This window comes from Lutra lutra, chromosome 1 (assembly GCF_902655055.1).
Source record: "Lutra lutra chromosome 1, mLutLut1.2, whole genome shotgun sequence".
Lineage (NCBI taxonomy): Eukaryota > Metazoa > Chordata > Mammalia > Carnivora > Mustelidae > Lutra > Lutra lutra.
Genome location: NC_062278.1, coordinates 102,945,862 through 102,970,542, shown reverse-complemented (window position 1 = coordinate 102,970,542; position 24,681 = coordinate 102,945,862).

The window sequence follows — 24,681 nt, the reverse complement described above, 5'->3', positions numbered from 1 at the left end:
GGAGGGAGACAAACCATAAGTGACTCTTAATCTCACAAAAGAAACTGAGGGTTGAAGAGGGGAGGGGGGTTGGGAGAGGGGGTTGGGTTTATGGACATTGGGGAGGGTATGTGCTATGGTGAGTGCTGTGAAGTGTGTAAATCTGGCAATTCACAGACCTGTACCCCTGGGGATAAAAATATATTATATGTGTATAAAAAATAAAATTTAAAAAAAAAACCAGTAATATGCCTGAGGCTCCCCATAGAGCTATTAAAAGCTTAGTTTTTTTCCTTTCTCCATCTTCTAGTAGCATCCCTTTCTGGCTTCAAAACTTAGATTCTCACCCTTATGCCCATTCACAAAATTAACAATTACCCTAGGGCTTTTGTTAAGTGACTGCAGAAGTCTTTTTATTTCTGCTACATTGTTTCTCTCTGGAGTATGGCCCTTCCAATTCTCTTTGCCACTGCCACAATCTACTGACTTCAAACGGATAATTAACATATTTTATCTTGATTTTCCTTTCTCTTCTCAGTGGCAGCATTGGTCTGCCAAAATCTCCTTCCCATTTATTTTTAAACAGAAATCTACCACAATATATTTTGGATTGATAGATACTGATATCAAGATACTTAGCTGATCAAGAAAGATCAGCTAACAAATAAAATGGGCTTGCAAGCATTACTATGCTTGGTGTTGACACATTTTTGGGTAAGTGGCATCAGGAGACTTGTAGAGGAAGATCTCTTGATAATTGAAGGAGACCTGACTTTCATTTGCTTTTGCGAATTGAACCCTTCTTAGAAGCACTGGAAAACTAGAGTGGAGCTGATTGTCCTCATAATATGGGAGAAGCGAAATAGAAACAGATTTAAGGGTGCTTAAACACGTTAGTAATGATTTTTCTCTTGCTCGACTAGCTTTGTTGCCAATTCAAGTAATGTAGCTAAATCATGGCTTTAGGACTTTTCTCAGAAAGCCATGAAAAAGAAACTGAAAAATTACTTAACAAATCACACGCAGAAAATTGTGATTTGTTCTGAAATGAATTCCTGACCTAGATTACCAGCCTGATTCCTGTTTTTCTGCCAAGCGAGGAATTTGAACCTATGATGTAGTTATCTCTGGCTAAGGCAAACTTTTATTAACAAATCCCATGGCTGATGCCTGTAGATAACAACATGAACAATCTCAGTACTTTTTACTATATCATTACTCTTATTGGGACTTTAACTTTTAATTAGGCTTCAGCATCGTTTGTGTACGCAGTTGCTTTTTTATGTAACTACCTGCCTTAACACAAAGTTGATGCATTAATAATATTTTAATAATAGTTAAGCCCTCCTAGGGAATACTTTTGGCTTTATTTTAGAGTTGAGAAATTTCCTGAAGATGATCTGAAATAGTGTTTTTTTGTTGGTATGTATGTTTTTAAGGAAAATTCACATCTAAGCATCACTCAGTAAGATCTGGTACAAATAATGTGACACAAATAATAATAGTTAAAGGTATAAACAGAGATGTCTTCTCTGCTTCTAATTTTAAAAATAATAATGCCTTTTTCTAATTATTAAGATAATACTTTTCTGTGCAAAACTTTAAAGAAACCATTCTTTATCATTTCACCCAGAGAAGTATCAGTTTGTATAAAACCGTATATTTTTATAGGATATACCCCCCCATGTATACATGTTTATGTATATATATGTTTAAACTGGATTTATATTATATGTTTTATAAACAGACTTTCTTTCATTTAACTACATATTTTGGAAAATTTCCCTTGTCATTATAGTTTGTATAAAATGTGATTTTAACAGGTGTGTCATATAGCAAGTATATATGGTAACACGATATTGATGAATATATAAGTTGTTTGAAGCTCTTCACCATGTTCTAAGAACATTCTTGTATATGAATCTTTTTATACACATCTCACCATTCTATTAGAATAATTTTTTACAAAAGGAAATAAGAGATAAAAATTCACAACTTTAAGGTTCTTGAATCATGATATCAAACTACTTTTCAGAATGATAGTGAGTATATGAAATCATCCATTTCACTGAGCATTTGCCAGTACTGAAAATTGTGCATTTATGTTACAGTTCTTGTAAAATTATATATGTATACTGTGACATTAGGAATGATTTTTATTGTTTCAACAAGTACCTAGGCAAACTTCATCTGAATTTTATTTATTTATTTTAAAGATTTATCTATTTATGAGAGAGAGGAAGCATAAGAGCAGAAAGGGGCAGAAGGAGAAGAGAGAGAAAGAGAGAATCTCAAGCAGACTCCCCTCTGAGTGTGGGGCCTGGTGCAGGACTCCATCCCAGGACCTGAGATCATTGCCTGAGCTGAAATCAAGAGTCAGATGCTTAACTGACTAAGCCACCCAGGCGTCCCTCAAGTCTGAATTTTAAAGTGATAGCTACATGACACCCACAGAATTGGAATAAGACAGAAGCAGAACTCAGTTCCTCAAACTCATTGGTAAAAAAAAAAAAAAACAAAAAAAAACTTCATTGGTCCTTAGCAAAGAGTTACACAATCTTAGAACCAACTTAATATTCTTTGTCAAGTTCTATGTGTTATAAACTATGGCTCATTCTCATATTGCAAGTTTTAGTTCTTTGTAATGAACTCTACTATTTTTACAAGGTATTACATCAAAGAATCCTTTTAGTATGGTTCTGTGTGGATATCTAGATTAGGAGAACACAATTCTGTAGTCTGAGTAGAGAAATGAAAGCAGAATTCTCTCCTAATAGAGCAGCATATCTCCCCAGCTGTTAGAAAATTCCGTTTGATGAGCTTAAGAAAATGTACCTCTTTCAAAAGAAAGAAATGATGACCCTTCTCTGACCTTTATTATTCATTTAACATTTATGGAGCAAGTCTTTCACATTGCTCAGAGAAGAATAAGGTGAAAAAGCGTATGGAGTTTATTCTGATTTTATGAGAGCTTTTTAAATTTGATCCCATAAGGGTTTTTGATGTGAAATTGATGAAGTGGTGAGGTATGAAGCGCAGATCTTCATCACTGAATATCACAAATCACTTAAAACTATATTGGGAATCCACTGAGTTCTCTTAAATGAGAATATGGTGTTTTTGAAGACAGTAGAGAATGGAAATTTTTCTTAGATTATTATAGAATTACAACATCACCATCAAAAAGTCCAAGCATACCTAAGATAATATTAGAGATAATGGAAAAGCAGGGATGATAATTTGGAAGTTCAGAATACAATGCCACAAATACAAATAATTGTTTTCTTTTTTAGCAAAAAGCTTTTGGCTGTTCATTTCCATTTAAGAGGCTCAGACATATGGCATCACCCATTGCTTGGCAGGCATTTTCTTAATTGGAAAACACATGTGCCTCTCTTTTAGATTCATCAGGATACTCTGGAGAAAACATTTTACCATCTATAGATGTTCACGTCTGTTTTTCTTTACCTGCATCAGAAGTTCTATGTTAACAAACCCAGCTGCATTTGGGCGACAGCAATCATTATTTCTAGCTTGGTTAAGTATCTGAGCTGAGGATGAGGAAGGGAAAATCCCTAGAAAAGGAGATAAAATGTTTAAAGCCTTCACTGTATCCATTTAGAAGAAAAGATGCATGGCAAGGTAAAAGATAGAATGCCTGTGTTTATAAAGGAAGCATTGGAAATAAGCAGAGCTTTTCAAAGCTCTCCTTTTTTTCTAGCTAGAAGTGGATTCCAAAGGACATTGTTCTCTCATAGTTGTGGCTTTGGGGTTTGGGGAAGGCTCCTCCGAGAAAGGCTTACTGCTGTCCAACAACCTCTTCCCCTCATCTCCTAGTAAACTCTGGGAAGGATGCAGGGAGGACAGCCTAGTGCTGGACTAAGGGACATCTTTGGGGGTTGGTAACCCAGTCCATGCAGCATGTTTCTTAGCCTTATTTCATTGCCCTCCAGGAGAATTGCATGTCAGGGAGAAGACATTATAAATTTTCTCTCCTAGTGTGACCATAGGAAAGTCAATCCAAGAAGTTTGTTTTGAAGAAGCTTCATGAAGTACAGAATACAAAGGTTAAACATTAAAGGTAAACATTAAACAAAATAGGGAAGATCTGTCATATCTCTTATTCCAAAGAACTGACATTATCAACTCAAGTTTAATATTTTTGTATTAGTCTTTTGTACTCCCAATGGCTACCAGCTCAATGCTATAGAACTTGAAGGTCCTGATAACTCAGACTTGCATTAAAGCTCCCATTTAAAGACTTCAAAGCATATTGCCTTATTTTTTACAGCTGTCTCCTCTTCTAATTAGGTAATGCATATTTATCTGTTGTGATAATGGTCTGGATAACTGAGGCATGGACAACAATTAGTTTGAAGAGATTGCTTAGGGAAATTGGTCATGCTGAGAGCAGCGCATAAGGGGTCTGTCTGCCAGTCTATCTGTCTCTGCCACATTTCTTCTCTGAGAGGCACCAGACAGTTATAACAGAGCAGACTTTCTGGTCAACTTATCTGGGTTTTACTCTTAGTTCCACCTGCTAGTATTGTGACTCTGGGCAAATATTTTCATCTCTCTGTGTTTCACTTTCATTGTTCTGTGAAATGAGTTAATAAGAATGTCTACATATACAAATTGTGATAATTAAATGAGTTAATACATGAAGGGCAGTTGGAACAACGTCTGACACATAGTAAGTGCTGTAAGAGTTTTCTATCATTATCAGTAGGCAGGAGTTCTTCATCAGCCCCAGGTTCCCTGGTTGGAACCCCCTTGAAATTGTACACAGAATCTAATGTGGCTGCTCATATGTAGAATTTGTTGGCAGTGTGCTCATAGTGTTCATCAAAGTCATCTCTGAAATAAAAATGTTTAAGGACTCCTGCGCCAGACATACAGGGCTCCAAACATGAAGACTTAGTGTCTATCATTACTAAAACTCTGTGAACCATTACTCATTTTGTTTCCTACAAATAATAATTGAATCTACAACTAAAAATAATCATTAAGAATTTATTTACAGGGTATGTGAAAGCTATTGGTTAGGTATGCTAAGTTTGTTTTCTACAACTTCCTTGGTATTATGATTTCTTACCCACAATTATAAGCAGAGGCTAAAGAAATCAGTGGGCCAGACTAATCACAAAGAACATACAATATTGCATATCCCCCAAATCTGAGCATTTTTCTCAGCCTTTGCACTGTCCTGCATTAATGCAGTGACCCACTAGATGTCACTGTTTCCATGAGAATGAATAAAGGCATTCTGTTGTCATCCTTAAAGCAAAGGATTAATTGATTGCTATAAAAAGTTAGATGAAATAAAATGTTCTCCTTGCTCTTCACACAAAGATAAGCTAATAACTTTGGACACAATTTCACTCCTCTGCATTCACCAAATGTCCAATTACATATCCTCTCTGCCTGGACCTTCAAAATAATATAAAATTGAATGAAGGCAATGAAAGAAGTCACAGGAGGATTTCCACAGAGCACCATCCAGTTTAGAAACAAAGCAATTCAATACGTGTCTCCAAGATTTCCAAAGGCAATGACTTAGTAATATTCTTCCTGTATCTTCCCTATGTTCTTTTTCTTTTAGTTTTGAGACCTTTAAAAAAAGTCGCTTTATGAGAACAATGCTTCAGCCATCTTTCTTCAAGTAAGCTTGCTTAATTGGGACAAAGATGACCCTTTTGAATCATAAATCTGTGTGGAATAGTTCTGTGTTGTTTCAATGTTCCATTTTCACCATTTGAGCACATTTTGGATGCTGTGCCTCAAGCATCAGACAATCAGCAGAGCCACAAAGAGCTATCTAAAGAGGCAAGAAATAAATAAAATCTTAAAAAAAAAATAAAGAGGCAAGAAAACATAATGGATGGAATATAGGAAAATTATATAACCAGAATTATCTAAATGAGTAAAGTAAGGAGGATGCTGAAAGCATTAATTTAAGGAAAATACCAGCACAAAGGCTTCCTAATATCCCTGCCCTTGTGGTTTTATTCTGTACATGTCCTTTTCCCCATGAATAGGGAGCAAAGCGTATGCGACTTTATAGCATTCTATCGCATGTGCACTGGAACTTCCCCAATGTCAAGTATCACCTAGGAATTCAAAATCTACCATATATATTAAGGAATCAAACCCAGGAAGTTTGTCAAATGCATGCTTGAGTTAAAACAGAAAGATTGATTAGGGTGGAAGTGCTTTTCTAATCAAAGCAGTAGGAAAAATTTGTCCCAGGGATTCAGCATCTCAGGTTTTCAGGGCTGACAACCCCAGAAAGCAGATGGCTTCAGAGGCTGTGCTGGACACTGGTTCAGAAACAACGCAAGGTGAACACTGACATATGCTGTCATCCGTGAGGTACCAGAGTTCCAAGAAATATGCTAATTTCATGGCCTTCTCTGAAATAGTGTTTCTTCTGTACATTTTCTAAAAGTTAATGTAATCAAGGCTTAAAATGGCTCAGAGAAGGGAGCCATTTTATTTCTCTTGGGAGATCCCCTGGGAACTTCCATAGAATGCAATCCCTTTGCTTTTTCTTTTTCAGTTTTCTTTTTCAGCAAGTTGAAAGAAAAAGTAATTATTTGTGAATAATGGTTTAGTATTTTCAATACAATGATATTTCAGTATAACAGTCTAAACATCCTAGAAATGTAATTCTTTTTTTTTTTTAAATTTTTTTTAAAGATTTTATTTATTTATTTGACAGAGAGAGATCACAAGCAGGCAGAGAGGCAGGCAGAGAGAGAGGAGGAAGCAGGCTCCCTGCTGAGCAGAGAGCCGATGCGATGTGGGGCTCCATCCCAGAACCCTGGGATCATGACCTGAGCTGAAAGCAGAGGCTCTAACCCACTGAGCCACCCAGGCGCCCCTAGAAATGTAATTCTTTATCTTAAAACAATATAGATCAATGATTTATGTAGACCCAGGGCTGTAGACTTGAAAATATCCAGATTAATATTTACGGTGAGGTTTAGGGCTAGCAGTGGCTAGCAAGACTCTCCAAATAATTCCCCTTTCCCCCCCTCATAGCTTGTCACTGATGTCTGAAGTGACCCTATTAGAGATTTACGAAAGAAATGTCTTTGCCACCGGAGAAGAAATCCCTTCATCAAATTACTGCCATTAATGTCTTATCGTGAACTCATGTATTTGCCTCTTTCTAATGTCATGGGAAAGATGGCAAAAAGCAAGTGTGTAGGGTTCTTCCCAGAGAGGATAGGTCAGGTGGATTGCCCTGCATAGTGAGAGAATAAGAAAACCCTGGGAGTGTGGGGGGTATGAGGTTAACAGAACTATCTAAGAAATAAAAAGGATACTTAAAGTATTAATAATAAAATCTCAGGAAAGCATATTTTAATTTCCTTTTAAATTTTCAGATTTAAATTTCAAATTATCAGAAGACGCTAAGAGCAGGACATTGGTTCCTGAACATTATGTAACTGGTCTTAACTGAGAAGTACCATTTTCTAGTGAGAAAATGTAGAATAACAAGGCAGAGATAAATTAATGGATTTCTTGGCATGATGGTATGTTGAATTTAGTAAATCATTTGACCTCCAGACCACCCTCTGGGGTTGCTTGGAAAGACTCCAACCTCTCTCCCTTTTCCCCAGCTGCAATCCCTTAAATAGGTACAGGGTTATTACAGTTTTAGAGGCAGACACATGGTTATCAAGAATTGCTTTACCACTTATGTGATGTTAACCTTGAGAATTTCCCTTAACCTTTCTAAACTTCAATTTTCTCCTCCCTCAAATGGGAAAAAAACAAAACAAAACAAAAAAACCCTCCATAATCTCTCCAAACAAGTCATAGGGTAGTTTTTAAGTTTAAAATGACAACTAAGTGTAAATGGGTTTTGTGAACTGTGAGATGCTTTACATGATCTCTTGAGCATAATTATTTATATAAATAGTGTAATTATGTCCTTTTAAAGTCTTTCAGGTCATGAAAACTAGAGTAATTACAGGTAAAAAATATGTCTAGTATGAACTACATTAGAAAGTGTGGGAATGTGTGTAAGAAGATTAGAAAAAAAATTTGTAACTCTGAGAAAGGAAAACAAGAAAGAAATGCTATGGGATTTTATTGGACTCCTGACAATGGCACAAACCTTACAATGTGATTTTAATAGATTTGGGGGGAAGGAGTGAGATTGTCAGAGTTGTGACAATATCCTTCTGGTGTTTTCTTTGGAGATAAAAGAGATAAGGTAATTTTTAAAAAGCATATCCTAAATGCTGACTTAGCTTGTGACCCTTTCCAAACATTTGTGATCACTCACTTTGATGGCCTTTCTGATGTGACTAAAGCTTATGAGTTATTTTTATTAAGAACTTGCAAGGTTGCCAGATAACTAATTGCAGTGGAAAATAGCCAAGGAGCAAGGCCCAGAGTTGTGTACAGTGTGGATTCTCTCTCTAGCCTGCTAGTTACTAGCTTCCCTAGTCATTCTAACAACTTCCTTTTAAAACTGAACACTCCTATTTCTGTATATTCTTCTTTTATTTATTTTGTCCATGTCATATATGTGTCTATATACTGCTTGTGTCTTATCATCTACTCCTCAACACAGACTGTATTTTTTTATTATCTTTGAGACTACCTGAAGGGTCTAATGTACTTAGACAACACACGGGTGACATTCTGATACATAGTCTTTCACTGTTAGGGAAAGAAAAATGGGTTCTAGATTCAGCTGAGCTCCTTGCTAGATGTATATATTTTATATTATACAAAATTGGACCTTTATCTTCTCATGAGGACCCAAGAGAAGAGAGGAAGCTTATTCCTTCACATTAATTCATCCACCAAATGTTACCAAGTGCATATTGCATGCCAAAGCTCTGCATAGGGACTTACCTGACAAATGTGACTAGAATTCTCACTGAAGAGTAGAATAAGGACTTCAGAGAAGGAGAAACTCAGAGGAGAATTTCAACTGGATGAGGTCACAGGAAGGAAGACCCCAGCTGCTGAGCTTTAAGATTCAGATATATGCATAACTCACTTGTATACTTTATCATGACCCTTTGTTAAAGAAGACATCCCAGAGACTTCCCATTTTGTCCTCACACTTGGTTTTCTGATGGTGAAACTCATTACCAATGGTAGGACGCCTGAGATTATCATCTATCTTAGGTATCTCCTTACCCTTAAACTTGGCTTTCCCTAAAATTCTTCATAGTGTTAGGATATAGATTTTTGGGGCCAGCTAGGAAGGCAGCTCTAAGAGACAGGACTCCATAATCAAAGAATACACAAGCTGATTAATTAAGGGATTTGGCAGAGATGGTAAAAGAGAAGAAAAATGAGAAGAGGGGAAGGCACTGAATGTATAGAAGTTATCAATACCTGTGTACAGCTAGACTCAGATGAGTAAAGCAGAGGTTAGAGATGAAGAAAGGGGGCAGTCATTAACCTAAATCCTAGGTACCAAGATGTTTTATGGATAGTGTGGGAAGGTAAATAAACTTTTTGTCACCATTCTCCTCTTCTTAAACCTTCCTCAAATCTTCCAAGTCCCTCCATCAGTGACAGTTGAAAATAATTATTGGTTAAGAGTTATATCTGAAGATAAAGCATTAAGGGACTGATGTTTTAAAAGCTTAAGAGATAGTGTCTTAATATAAGAAATTGCAGAAGCCACCTGGAAATCCCTAATCGTTGATTATTTAGATGGGGGGGGGGATGGAGCTATGTTCTTAACATGTCCTTTAAATGGTCCAAAGTGATGGCAGACATGATGGTAGAGGTGTTACACAGGTGCTTGAAATGGTTAGTTGGTCCAGATGCTAATACCATTCTGCTGGCTCTTCATCTGATGGTTGTAGCTCAGGGTAGGCACTGGTTAGTATACTAATTGAACCATTAATTCCAGATTAAGCTACCCTAGATAGATAGATAGGTAGATAGAATTCCTCAGTGACAGATCAAAGTGAAGAACATCTGGAATTTGTATAAGGCAAATGAGACATCTATATAGAGAGAAGGTCAGGGCATGAGATGACTAATCTTACCTAAGGAAGAAGCTCACTCTTCGTAAATAAATATACATATGTGTGTGTGTGTGTGTGTGTGTGTATGCCAAAATATACCAGTTTACATAGAGGCAAATTTATTAAGGTATCTTTTAAAATAGGAAATTGTTGGAGAGCACATAAATGTCTTCCATAAAAATCATGTACACTTACATTTGTAATCCTTAATGGATGCTATTTCATTTTATGTTTTTATGTATGTCTAATTTTTTTTTTCTTAGGATAAACTTGAAAGACAGTTACTGTGTCATAGGGTGTAGATGTATTAATTGATTGAATATATTTTGTAATCTGTATAGCAGAAAGGTTTTGAAACATTTAATTGTTTGAGTGATATTTTAATAATTTATACTCCTACCAGCAGAGCATGAAAATTCTTATTCCTTCATCTCTTGGATATTAGGTATCTTTTTTTCTCTACAATCTAGTAGGTAAATATTAAATTTTCTTAGCTTTATAATTTTTATTTCTTTGATTATTAACAGTTCTAAGCATTAAAAATGCTCACTGGCCATTTTTACTTCTTCTTTACTGGTTCTTCATGTCCCAGGACCATTTTAAGGGATGCTTTTGTGTCTTTTAAATAATCTTTTAGGAACTATTTATGTCTTCACATCATATGTATTGGAAATATTTTAAGCAGTTTTTGCTTGCATTTCATTGATTATTTCCTTTGTTATATGGGGTGCTCTAACTTTTAGGTTATTTGCATTAATCAGTATTTTACTTTTGGTTTCTGCTTTCTGTGTCATGCCTGGAAAGATTTTCTTCACCATGATGTCATATAAAGTAAACACATATTTTTTCCTACTATTAGTATGCTTTATGCTCTTTATATATAATTATCTTAACCTGGTGGAATTTATAATGGTAAAAAGTAGGAATCTAAATTTTTCTTCCCAAATAACCAGTTTTCTCAATACCATTTATTGGGATATTTTCTGGATTACATTCTAAGTTCTTCAGCATGCTTCTGTTTCAGAAGTGTCTGTTTGCTCCGGCTCTCTGCTCAGCAGGGAGCCTGCTTCCCCCTCTCTCTCTGCCTGCCTCTCTGCCTACTTGTAATCTCTCTCTGTCAAATAAATAAATAAAATCTTAAAAAAAAAGAAGTGTCTGTTTGCACGCTCAGTACCACACTGTAAACATATTATAGTTATAAACTATACTAATATATGATAGATACTATCTACACTGCATCACTCATTTTTTTGTGTTTTAGTACTTTTTATCCAATTATAGGAAGAAACTAAAATATCAGAAAATAACAACCAAAAGGAACTAGCTCTTGTCAGAAGGAGAAGCTGAAGTATCAGAGATTTTTATGGATGATTTCAAAAAGGATAAAGAATATCTAGCAGAGGAATCCAATTCTGATTCAACTTCAGATTCTCTAGACTCTGTTGATCCGGTTAATCCTATAACAACTGCCACTTCAACAGATTTGGAAAGCAATTTGATAGCCTACATAAAGCTGCCTTGTAATACCCAGGACCAAAATAACTACTGGCTGGCAAGACATTCAATTAAAATAGGTAACATTCATACAAATGATGCAGTCGGACATAAGGTACTCCAACCTTATATTTTGTGACCAGTGGTAATGAGCTATTTCTGTCTGAAAAAAGGAATGTACCGCCAGTAACCATATGGTACCTAATGTGTAAGGAGGCCCAGGCCTGTACTTGGGGATTCACCATCATGGCCCTTGCTGTTTGTTCAGAATGAAATTTTTAGCACAGGTAGGAGAAACGGACTTTCAAAAAATATCTGGGACCAAGACTCTATTAAGATTTTAAGGAACTGAAGAGACCTATTCTACCCTAATCCCAAAGGTGGTCATATTTATTGCTTGTTATGGATTTGCCTTCTCATAACCTCACCATTAAAAACAATTCCCAGTATAGATAACATAATTTTAAAATTGTAAAATGCTAACTTCATGACTTTTCAATATAAAAACAAGATGAATTTTTCTGAAAACACTCATATTAATAGATTTAATCTAATTTGGTACAAGAGCTGAAGACCCCATTGGGAGAACTCAAACCAGCTCTGAGTTCAGGCTCTATTTGATTATTACCAGAGTGAAGAAGCTCATACTTTTCTAAGGGAGTCCATTCTGCTCATTTTTATTAGGTCAAAGTATCTCTCCCTATAACTTCAGGAGCCTTCATAGCACACATCTACACTCTCTTTGACAAGAGAGCTCTTTAAATGTTTGAAAAGAGCAAGCGCCTGAAGGATTTCCGAGCTGCAACTGCTCCACCCACGGTGCTATTCTCAGAACTTTTCCTGTTTCCCTTCTGGTTTATCAGAATCTGGAGCTCTGAACCAAATGCAAATTCTGAATCAGATTCAATCCACATAGAGTATAGTGAGATGAATCACTTTAAAAATCAGATATATTTCTCTTTGTATTCCCAGTGCATAGCACAGAGTTCACTAAGTATGTAATAGGTGCTTATTAAATGTTTGAAGGCAAAAGTGAATTAATGAGGCATTTTAGATCTTATTATGATCATTTGAACAAAAAAAAAGTAGGTCACGTTTTCATAACAGAATGAAATTGTTTTTGTCCATATGCCCGTATTCCTTGAAATGTGTGGGAAAAATCATTCTAGAACAAGTTAAATGAATTTAACCTGCTTAAATCTTGTTTAGGTAGCTTCAAGTGTTATACAGACTTTATTTTTATTTTGTTTATAGTTCAAGGACCCAGAGCAGAGGTTTGGTTTGTGGCAGCTCCACGTATCTCATGAAGGAACATTTCCTGTGGAAAGTTCCGGCAACATCCCAGTGCACAGACATTGGTCTTGTTTAGTGTGCTGGTGCTGGAGGAGGTGTGCTACTTTGTTTAATGACAGGGCAGTTTGTTTCTCAGCTGCGGGCTGCTTGTGTTAGTGTTCCTGCCATTGCCAGAGGCGGTTCTGTTGAACCTGGCATCTGTTCGTGCACTTTCTCCAAAACCGAAAGCTAATTTAGGCTTTATAGTGTGTGAAGACCTGTTAGCTCTTTCCATTTCTGATTTTTTTTCTTTTTTTGGCCCCAAATTGTCACTGTAATGAGGCCATTTTAAATTCCCCCCCCCCCCCCAACAATGATTTATTTTTCCTAGTGAAGTTTTTCCTTCTGGAATTTGACCTTGTATATCTGTGTTTCAGTTTTATTGGGAGTACTTTCTATTAATACTCCATGACTTCTCCAACTCTCGTCTGCCCTTTTCCCATCTCAACTTCTTGCTCTCATTTCTGTATAAGGTTTCCTTTGTCCATTACTGAGAATCGGGTCTCTGCCTTACACTGACTCATAACTACTCAAGTGGCATATTGTAGACTGTTCTAGGATAAAAAGAGACCCTTCCCTAGGAAGTGAAGATGAATTAGCTGCAATGAAAAGTGACAGTGACCGTCTCAAAATTTCTATATGGAGAAGTTTAGGGGTGATAATCTGGTTGAAAGAATTGGAAGAAGAATATGTCTGGGGGGTTGTGTTGAAGCTGTGTTTGCATTAAAGCAAACTTTCTACTTAGAACCGATTGTATCTTTTTTTGGTTGGTTTGTTTGTTTTTTGTTTTTATTCTTTTGAGAGAGAGAGAGAGAGGATAGAGAGCATTGGAGGGGAGGGGCAGAGGAAGAAGGAGAAACAGAACCTTAAGTAGACCCCCAGGTGAGCAGGGAGCCCAACATGGGGCTCGATCTCATAACTCTGAGATCATGACCTAAGCCAAAATCAAGAGTTGGACGCTTAACCAACTGAACCACATAGGAGCCCTAGAACTGACTATATCTTTATTGAGGGGATGACATGATAAGAGTTACTGTAACAACTAAAGCCACCTTAGCTAGACTTCTGCTCCACTCATGCCTTCATTCCAGATACTAAATGATCTGAGAGCTTTCTTTCTTTTTTTTTTTTTTTTTTAAGATTTATTTAAGTAGGCAGAGAAGCAGCCAGAGAGAGAGAGGGGAGGAAGCAGGCTCCCTGCTGAGCAGAGAGCCCGATGCGGGGCTCGATCCCAGGACCCTGGGATCATGACCTGAGCTGAAGGCAGAGGCTTTAACCCACTGAGCCACCCAGGTGCCCCGAGAGAGAGCTTTCTTGAAAGTTGCCGCTTCCTCTCCATTTATTCCTTCTCCAGGATCTGCTTTTCTGCAGTTTTATGACCAGGGTGGGAGAGACAGACAGCTTAACAAAGGAAATGAAAATCCAGGAATCGACTTTCTGCCCTGGCTCTGGATTTTAAAGATCCAAGCTTGCCTTCCCCCATCCCTTTTGCCCACCTTCCTAGCCTGGTGCCCCTTAAAGGGGTGCTCTGGGCATGTGATGTGGTAGGAAGGAAGTCACATTGGCTCAAGTGGGTGCCTGTTTTGGGATTCTGGCTGTGGCACCTAGGGTTGTGAGGACCCTGAACCGGTTATTTAACATCCCTGAGCTTTGGGAACTTTCATTTGAGAAATGGGTATTAAAACAACAACAACAACAACAACAACAACAACAACAACAAACCTACCTTTTAATTTTATTGGTGAGTAGGGAGATTAAACCAGATATTTTGGGTTGTTTGTATTAGAAAGTGTTGAACAAACACGCTCTCTCTTCTTTCCCCAAGGAAACAATAAAAACGTTGTAGCAATCTGAGAAATATAAAAAGCATTCTCCCCTTTCTGATTGCATTTAATTCAGTTTCATTCAACACACTCTTTAACTGGGTTGCTGTACCTAGTGGAAAGGTGGTGTATGAAGAGGCATCCACACACACTGATGGTGCTTCCTTAGCATTGACCTGGCATGAAGGATTATACTTGTTCAAAATTCAGTAAAAACATTGCATAATAATACAATTAGTAATTTGCAAGTAAGCTGCTGCTTAGGAAGTTAATTCTGTGATGGAGTTTTGTGTGGTGTGTGCCTGCATATGTACATTGTATCCATTCAGGGGCATCATTTCTTCTACCCAAATAGTGTATGTTTCTATATTTCTCTCTGTATAAAGATCTGATGACCCACTACTTCACAGGCATGCATGTAGGTAGTGATATGAGTATAATGATGTATAGGCTGTATTCAGGTATATGCTACTCTAAAGAAGGACCAGGCCTTTAGCAAAATGAACTTTCCTCTAGTCTGAATGGTTTTGAATTCCATCTCCACCACTAATGTGCTATCTGACCTGATAAATCATCTTTCTTTTTTTTTTTTTAAAGATTTTATTTATTTATTTGACAGAGAGAGATCACAAGCAGGCAGAGAGGCAGGCAGAGAGAAAGGAGGAAGCAGGCTCCCTGCCGAGCAGAGAGCCCGATGCAGGGCTCGATCCCAGGACCCCGAGATCATGACCTGAGCCAAAGGCAGTGGCTTAACCCACTGAGCCACCCAGGTGTTCCGATAAATCATCTTTCTAAAGTTAACGTTCTTGACCGTAAAGTAAGAGATTTTGATTTTTCAAGTATTCACTTTGTGGGGTTTGGGAGAGATTTCAAATAATAGAGGTGAAAAATATTTCTAAACAAGAGTGCTATACATGTGCTAGTTTATTAATTAAGGCTAGGGGTGCTCCTTGGGTGATGATTCGGCATTGCCTTCCCAAAGGCAAAGGCCATGATGACACTATTAGGGAATCAAAAGTTGATGCTTTATGGACTTGTCCTGGAAGCCAGAGGGAGAACAGCATCTCCCTACTGAGGATTTCCACTTCCATTTACTTCCACACTTACATAGTGAATGCAGTAGTGATAGCAGAGAGACTATCAGAAATGGGAAGCTTCCTTTACAAGCCCACAAGGTCACTCATTAGGATCTTATCACATGGAGTGAAATAAAGAAAAAAAGTGTTAATTTTAACACATCTTAATTGAGCCTTGCTATACTTCTTTTGTGTGTGAATCATGTGAAATCTTGCATTGACCCTTAAAAGGAGATAGTCACATACAAGTATATGAAAAGTCATGCTTCTAGTAGAGTGAAAAATGTCATTCTGATTTTTTCTTTTTCCTTATGTAAATATGATTATTCTATAAAAGAAGTACTTCCAACCTTGTCAGAATGGGCCTCTGTGAGTTTTCATGTAAAAGAGTAGATCAGTAAACTTGAACTCAAAATGACATTGATAAATATTAACCATAGATGGCATTTATTAGACTATGTATGGGGAAAGAGTAGCTTTACATATGCATTAAGTGATTTTAAGATAAACTTCCATTTGGATGAATTTACTTCTCTCAAATATAGGTATGTTAGCTTGAGAAAGATTTGCATTTATTAGATTTAAGGAAGATTTGCATTATTTTTACTATGTACAGTTGAGTGTTCTACTTTTGTTAAAAATGTGCAAAGGGAGAGTTCGCATCATGATCCTGTGCAGGTGGCTGTGGAACTTGGATGTAATCAGGATGCAAGGTAAGTTCACTCGTCTATAAGGTCCAGGTCAGGGAAGCACTGAATGAACAGATGGTCATGAGGAACCTTCTCACATGAAGTGACGGAAAAAACTGAAGTTGCATTCAAGAGGGGATGTCACATCCAGAGAGATCCATCTAGAGTTCAGAGGCAAAATACTAAACATGTTGCTGAGAGCACCTTTAAGAATTCTGCCAAATGGTCCCTAGTCAGTCGTTTTCACAGAACTATGTGCACATCGGTGATGTTTACTCTGGGGCATCTTATATTTCAGCTAAACAGGGATGAGGTCTAGAAGGGGAGCCATAACGCTGCCAGGTGACGTTCTCTGTGGAAAATATACAAAATGAGAAAGAATGGCACAAAATAAAGCGGGGAATGTTAGATAATTTTTTCCCTGAGCCAGCAGTTACCCCTCCTTCTTTCTAGAGGACCACATTGTAATAATGAATCTCCTAACTAAAGCTGCTCTGGGGCTGTAGACTGTAAACACTATGGAAAAATAAGTCCTCACTCCCCATAATGGGCAGATTTAAGATTTGTATAACCTCATATTGTTCTCATTCTCATAGAGTAAATGGGTAGATCCACACATTAGGATTTTATAAAACATGAATATTCTCTGGGAGAAAGTCATAGTCTCTTAAATGAGACAGCTTTGAGATGAGTGCTATTTGTGGCACACTAACTATGGAACCAGCTTTCCAGAAGTGGCAATATTTAGAATATGTGAGATGGTGGTAGGTAAATGACAGCTTTTTTAATCAACGGAATTTTTTAGGATCAAATTAGCTAGCACGTACAAAAAATCTCCATACACAGTAAATACAGTGTTATATATTATTATTTATGTGATTTTGAATTGCCATGCTACCACACCCCACTAAATTAGAATTTGAAAGTGGTAATGCATCTCCTTAAGCATCTAATTAATTTCCATAACGTAGGTTACTGGTAACACACTCTAAACACAGCTAGGCAGAGGATCTGTCTCATCCACTTTTCTCAAAGCCTTAAATACTCTATGGAAAAATATAAAATAATGTTCTAGGTTCCTCTGAACTTGCCTCCCAATCTTCTTATAGTTTACATATTCAGGCACTTGGATTAAGTCACATATGGGACTGACCCAAGATGTAGTTAAATCTAATTCCTCTCTATTCCACACAAACTGGTAGATGGTGCAGCACATAGCCAAGTGTGTATGAGTTTCAAGTGGTGTTCCTTTCCTTAAGTACTCGTGGCTCACTAACATGCTTCTTTGTGTATGGTAGGATTAGAAACACACTGATGTCTTTATCTAAATGAGGTCAGCATGCCTGGTAGAATGCTCTACAACGTTATGGACTGCAACCATGAATGTCCAGGATATGATCTTCTAGTAGAGAATGTGGAACCAGTGGACATGAAGAAATCATACAGAATAATAATTTAGTCAACTCTGGTTGAATACTATGTATAAGGCACTGTCCTTTCCACAGCAGATATTCTCACCACCCATAGGAATCTCAAGAAGTAGGTATTACTATTACTTCTATTTTATAAGTGAGAAATAAGAGGCTAGTCTGTTTGAGTGCTTTTCCAATGGCCAAGTTGTGAGGTGGGTACAGAACATCAATCATCTGACTGCAGACTCATGTCCTTAATCATCACCTGTTTCAACTTTTTGCCCCTGGCCTTTAGACATTTGAATGTTTGATCCATTTGTCTAATAGCATTTCTTTTTCATATGCCTGTGGCACCTAATCTCTTAGACCAAAAAAAATTCAGACATTAAGAAACCAGTTATCTACCATTTCCTGGTGTGAATAGCCCACTAGACCATTAACCAAAATCAAAGTAAAACAAAGCTAAACAAAAAAAATCAGGCTGGAAATTTTAGCCTTGAACTACTGGTTAAAGCATATACATTCTGTGTTTTAATGTATCATTTTATCCTGAAGGTTCCTCATCCAAAAGAATCTTCATGAAGAGAGGTAAAGATAAATAATTTTCAAACAAATGGAGCAGAAGACATAACGTTTCTAGGCAGAAAGCTTATTTTTTAGGAAAAGCTTCCTATTTAACACATAAAATTCAGTTTGGATCCTGATGTATTATATCTAACATAATTTGCATTTAAGATGCTTGAAAATAATTAACTTCAATAACTGTTGAATATGAAGCAGTATAACATAATATTTAAAATCACAAACTCGAGTCAGACAACTTGGATTCAAATCCTAGATTTACCACTGTTTGTGTGGCCTTGGATAATTCACTTAACCTGTCTAAGCCTTTGTTTCTCCCTCTGTATAATGAAAATAATTATGTACTTCAAGATTTTGGAGGAGCAAGTTAAACATTTATAAAGTTCTAAATTCAGTTCTTATATTGTAATAAGCAGGCAATAAGTAATCATAATTATATAAGTCTGTGATGCTTGGGGTATATTTAGGATAATGATCAGACATGAGTATCATAGTCATATATATATATGTTATTGACATGAATTTAGGTTTATTTCTTCATGGATTATGCATAAGGTAAAAAGAACAGAGGATGAACCATTTAGGGTAGAAGAATAAGGAAGAAATAGTCCATGAGGAAGATCAAGGGATGGCTGGAGAAATAGAAAACCAGAAGCATAGGGAAGAGGGAATGTATTAGGGTATTGAAAGAACTAAATATACATGAGGGCATTTATTATAGGAATTGGTTCATGTGATTCTAAAGGCCAGCAATTCCCATAGTCTGCCCTCTGCAGGCTGCAGAAGTACGAAAGCTGACGGTCATTTAGTTTGAGCTCAAAGACCTGAGAACCAGAGGAGCCAATATTGTGAGTCTGATTCCAAAGGCCTGATAATCTGTGAGCTGATGGCATGAATACTGGTTTGAGTTGGAGGGCTTGAGAATTAAGAATGGTGACATCTGGGATGCCTGGGTGGCTCAGTTGGTTAAGCGGCTGCCTTTGGCTCAGGTCATGATCCAAGGGTCCTGGAATCGAGTCCCACATTGGGCTCCTTGCTTGGCAGGGAGCCTGCTTCTCCCTCTGCCTCTGCCTGCCACTCTGCCTGCTTGTGCTCTCTCTCTCTGACCCCAAAAAAAAAAAAAAAAAAAAAGGTGATATATAAGAACAGGATGAGAGAGATGTCCCAGCTCAAGCAAAAAGAACATATTAGCTCTTCCACCACCTTTTTGTTCTATTCAGGTCCTCAGTGGATTGAATGATGTCTGCCTATGTGAATGAAGATGATCTTTACTCAGTCTACTTATTCAAAAGCTAATCTCTTCTGGAAACACCCTCATAGACCCAGAAATAATGTTTTACCAGCTATTCTTTAGCCCAATCAAGTTGACAAATAAAAATTAGCCTTCACAGTCCACTGCTTGTCAACTGGCACCTGTATTTGTCAAATTAAACAATACTTAATATCTAAATAATGATAATTAACAAGGTCATAATTCTAACATGAGACAACTCTTCTGCATACAGCTGAAAATGCACTAATCCTTTCCTTAGAAAGGAGGTAAAATCCTTTCAGGTGTTTATTTTTCTCCTGATATCCCATAACTTAAATACTTAAATGTAAAATTAACAATACTTAAATACTGATAAAATGCCAATACATCTCATGTTACATCATAAAGAAACAAAGACAGCTTTAATTTATGTATATATACACACAGATATATTCAGAACAAAATAAAAAATACTCATGGCAATCACAGTTCTTAATTCTGTATCTGGTCATGTGGTCTTAGCTGGTATTTATAACTACCTTCTTCTACTACCCATTCTGTATTCTCTTTGCCTTTAGCAAGCACCTTAACTGGTCACTTCTTCACCTGACAGGGTGATTCAAATCTTCATTCTTAAAGGGTCTGGACTGTTAGTAGTCCCACCAGGATTTGGTTGTTTTAGTTTCCATTGACCTTAGTCATAGGGATGGTAATACTAGGAGAAGGCTTATATTCCAGACATACTCCTATTTCCATTGTGGAGTACCAGTTCAATTTCTCCTTGGTAGTCAGGATCAGTCTCCCAAGCCAACACCACAGTTGCCTTCTTTGCCTATTGATTCAGATGCTTTAGAAGCCCTAAGTGGCTGGGTGGCAGTCTTAACTTCCAATTCAGTAGAATCATTGTGTCTCTTGGTAGAACTATTACTTTCTATGGAACCAAGACCTCTAGACAAGCAGAACATTAGGTGACAAAAACAGGAAATAAAAATTTTGCTAGTAGGTTATCATAGGTAACCGTGAATGGTGCCACTTTCATTTCCACCTTGATTCCTGGACCCCTGAACCCTGGCTATTGGAGAATCCACACCATATATTAGATGCTGATTCCAAAGCATTAAGAACTCTCTAGAGAACCTTTCTCTAGCCTTGCAAGGAATTGTCATCTAGCTAGTGCTATAATTGAGTCTAATAAAGGTCATTTTGTCATTCTATCAAGCCGATTGCTTCAGAATGGTAGAGACCATAGTAAGACCCGTGAATCCCATGAGCATCATTCCATTCGCCACATTTCTTTTACTGTGAGGTAAGCTTTTTTTTTTCTTTTTAATCAGAAGCAGTGTTATATGGAATACTTATAGGAAAATGAGATTCATGGCCCCAAAGGAAGTCCAATAGTCTAGTAAGATAAGGACAAAATATGTCTATTGACTGACAATTGTATATGTTATGGGTGATTTACAAATTTTAGTTTATAGTAGGTAGAAGTGACATTTGAAGCATGAATAACAAGTGTGTCACTTAAAGGGGAAAAAGGTTGGCAGCTGAAGAATCAAAGGAAGAGTTTTCTGTTATTGCTATTAGTTGTTTTTGTCCTTTAGGTAGGAAAAAACATGTGTGGAATGCCAAAGGGCCAGTACTAATAAGAAAATGGTTTAAAATATGAAGGAGAAAGTGAGTTATAACCCCTTGAAGGGAATGAAGGGCTAGGATAGAGAGCCCAGGTTCATTCATGCATTCCTTTATTATTATTCTACCAATATAGCATTCATCAGGAAGCCAAACAAGTACTGGAGACACAGGGCAAACCAGACGTATGTGACTCTTCTTCATGAAGATTTCACTTGAGAGTTTGGATTTTATTCCATGTCTAATGAGAAGTCACTGAAGGAATTTAAGCAGATAAATTGTGTGATTTGTTACACAGCATTCTAGGATCAATGGCTCAACATAAGGAATAGACAACATGTTAAAATCATCCACAGGGAAGTAATCAGAAACACAAAAATTGTTCTGGGTGGCTCTAGTAAAGAGAAAACCCGAGTTCTTCACATTAGCTCTTCCATCTGCTGGGGAACTCCTTTCCTCCAGTATTTGCAAGGCTGGGTTCCTTTTTGTGATTCATATTGCAGCTTAAACTTCCATCTGTTAGAGAAGCATTTCTTAATTCCTCAATCTAAAATAGCTACCAGTTTGCTACTTAATAGCCCATCTTAGCTCTTCGTATACATTTATCTCACTTTATACTTTTATGTAGTATTTATTTTATTGATTCTCTTTCTCTATTGGGATCTAAATTCCATGAGGGAAGGGTTATTGTGTGGATTTTATAACTATGTCCCTTCATCTGGAATAGGGCCTTGCATATCAAGCAGTTGACTATTGAAGGGATATTATGAATAAATACATAAAAGCATAATAAAAGTAGCACCTGAAATAGAGATGTACACCAAACACTGTTTAATACAGAAAAAGAAAATCTGAAGATCATCATTTGTGTATCAAAAGACAAAGATCCCAGGATCTATCCTAAACTAGTGTTGTAAACAATTAATAACTCACCACACTTCTAGTAAATGATAGAGGTAGGATTTGAACTCAAGTTGGAGTGGGTCCAGAGTTGACACCCTCCCTATTGCCTTTCTTTTCTCCCATGGATGAAAACAGGGTGGTTTTTATTACCTTCTTATAGACAAAAGGTACATATTTTTCTGGTTATTAATATAGAAGACAATTTAATGTGGTCAGCTCTGAATTGAGACAGACCTGTGTTTGAAGCCTGACTCAGCTGCCTACCAGCTGTATGGCCTAACCAACTCATTTAATCTCTCTGTGCCTTTCATTTCTTTACAGTCATTGTAAGGATTAACTGAGATGATATTTATCAAGTAGCTAATGCAGGTCCTGGCCCATAGTAAACAGTTCATAAATGTTGGACATTTTTAAATATAATAGTCTCATTAACATGGGTACTATTGTTACGACTCACTTGAAGGAAAAGCTGCAACTCTAACAAAAGAAACTAGGCTAACTGTATCTAGATTCTTCTGTCATTGTTACAGAAAGCTTGGGACTTGGAGGCAACAGCCTCTGAAAATTGCTTGGTTGCTTCTTAAAGAACTAGGTTTGCATTGTATTACAGCACTTGTCACTTGTGCCAAGGATGTCAGTGATTAAGTATGAGTGAGGTGCTTAGACTAGGTATGACAAGAATTAGGAGGAGGGAAAGAATTCCATGAACCAGAGTAGGCTCTTTCTAGGCTGGGCACGGCAGAAGCAGAGTAATAGAAAAGTAAACACGTTAGTTGGGTTCACAGAATGGTGAGTAGGGAGATTTGGCTAGAGTGGAGGGATTGTGCTAAGGAGCTGATGTTATTGAAATCGAGATCTGACAAGACCTAGGTCAGATCTAGGTAGGTATGAGGACATTATCTTATCAGAAATGAAATATGTCTATAATTACGTTCCTTGCTTTGAATAGTTTTCTTTCAAGGAGAGTACTCATTCTACAATCAGGAATTATATGTGATTTTTCTTAGCTCTACTTAAATATATTTTGGAAAAATGCCATTTAAAACATATTAGCCTCCTCCTCAACAAAGTGTTCTGTCAACACCCAAAATTGATCCCATTGTTCCTCTCCCATGCTTGTTTTAATGAACTCTTCTTATTTTTTAAGCCCTATTATAGACCTTCCCTAGCACCATCTGAAAGCCTTTAATTTGTTGCAGTTTTATTCAAGAATCTTGTCTTTTATACCCTTGTGTCAGGAATCATACGTAACTATGTTCAGTCCACTATTGTTGGTAATCACAAAAAAGAGTACATAACTTTAATGTCCACTAGTAAGGACCTCAAGTCAAATGTGGTTTGGTTACATAAAAGAAAACTATTCAATAGTAAAATAAGACTAAATGAATCTAAAGGATTTTAAAAAAACAGTGTTAAGGTTTAGAAAGCAAGGTACCAAGTTATGTCTGAGTATGACAGCATTTGTATAAATTTGAAAATTCACACAAAACAAAATCAAACCATTTATGGAAACAAATAAAAGAATTAAAACATGGATTAGGAAAATATCAAATTCATGGTAATAGTTGTGTGTGAAGGAGGTGTGGGAACTGGGGTTGGGGAAGAGCTTAAGATGGGTCTAATGTTAACCAAAACACTTTGTTTCTTTTATAAAATAAACTATGCAAAAAGTGACAAAATATAAGATTTATTCATCCAGGGAAGGTTTACGTATAGGTTGTTATATTTTTCCTCTGTTGTTTTCTCTATTTTTTCCATCCTATCAAGAACAAAATTAAAGATGAAAATGATCCTTAAGAAATAGGTTAGAATGCAAAATCACAAACTGTCCACTTTCTAAGACCCCTTGTGTTATTCTCCATCCCTCATCAACAGACTATATTTTGAAAGATTTTGTTTGACAAGTTATATTTATTTAGCATAATTCATATCCTCATTTTCTTTTAAAAAATGTATTTGCCAATAAAAGCTTATCCTTAGTCTGAGAAAAACATTTGTGGAGGTATATGATGTGACAGTCATTTTGCCCAGATTTGTACTTGGAGGAATGTTGTGAGGTTACTGATGAAGGGGCTGGTGGGGGAGCCTAGGTGACGGTCCAGGCGGCACTGCTGCTCCTTGCTCCTTATCAGTTGATGAATCTTGTAAAGGAATTACACACTTTGTCTTATCACAAAATCATTTATATTCAAGGTTAATGTTATAATCCTAACTATGCTATGCAGTGAAGTTTAGAGTTTATTGGGGGATGTGTGGGAATTTATGCTGATAGCTATAAAGAAGCATTCACAAATTAATTAAGGATATGTAAGGCTATATCTTGAGTTATAATATGCAGCATATCAGGAGATATTATTTAATATAACATATCCATGGATTGGAAGAATTACCTTGGGAACGCCATAGGTATAATATCCCTCCAGCCAGAGCAAAGAAACTTGACTATTTAGTTAGCCTATATATCATTTGGGACAAATACCTGATTACTATTTTAATT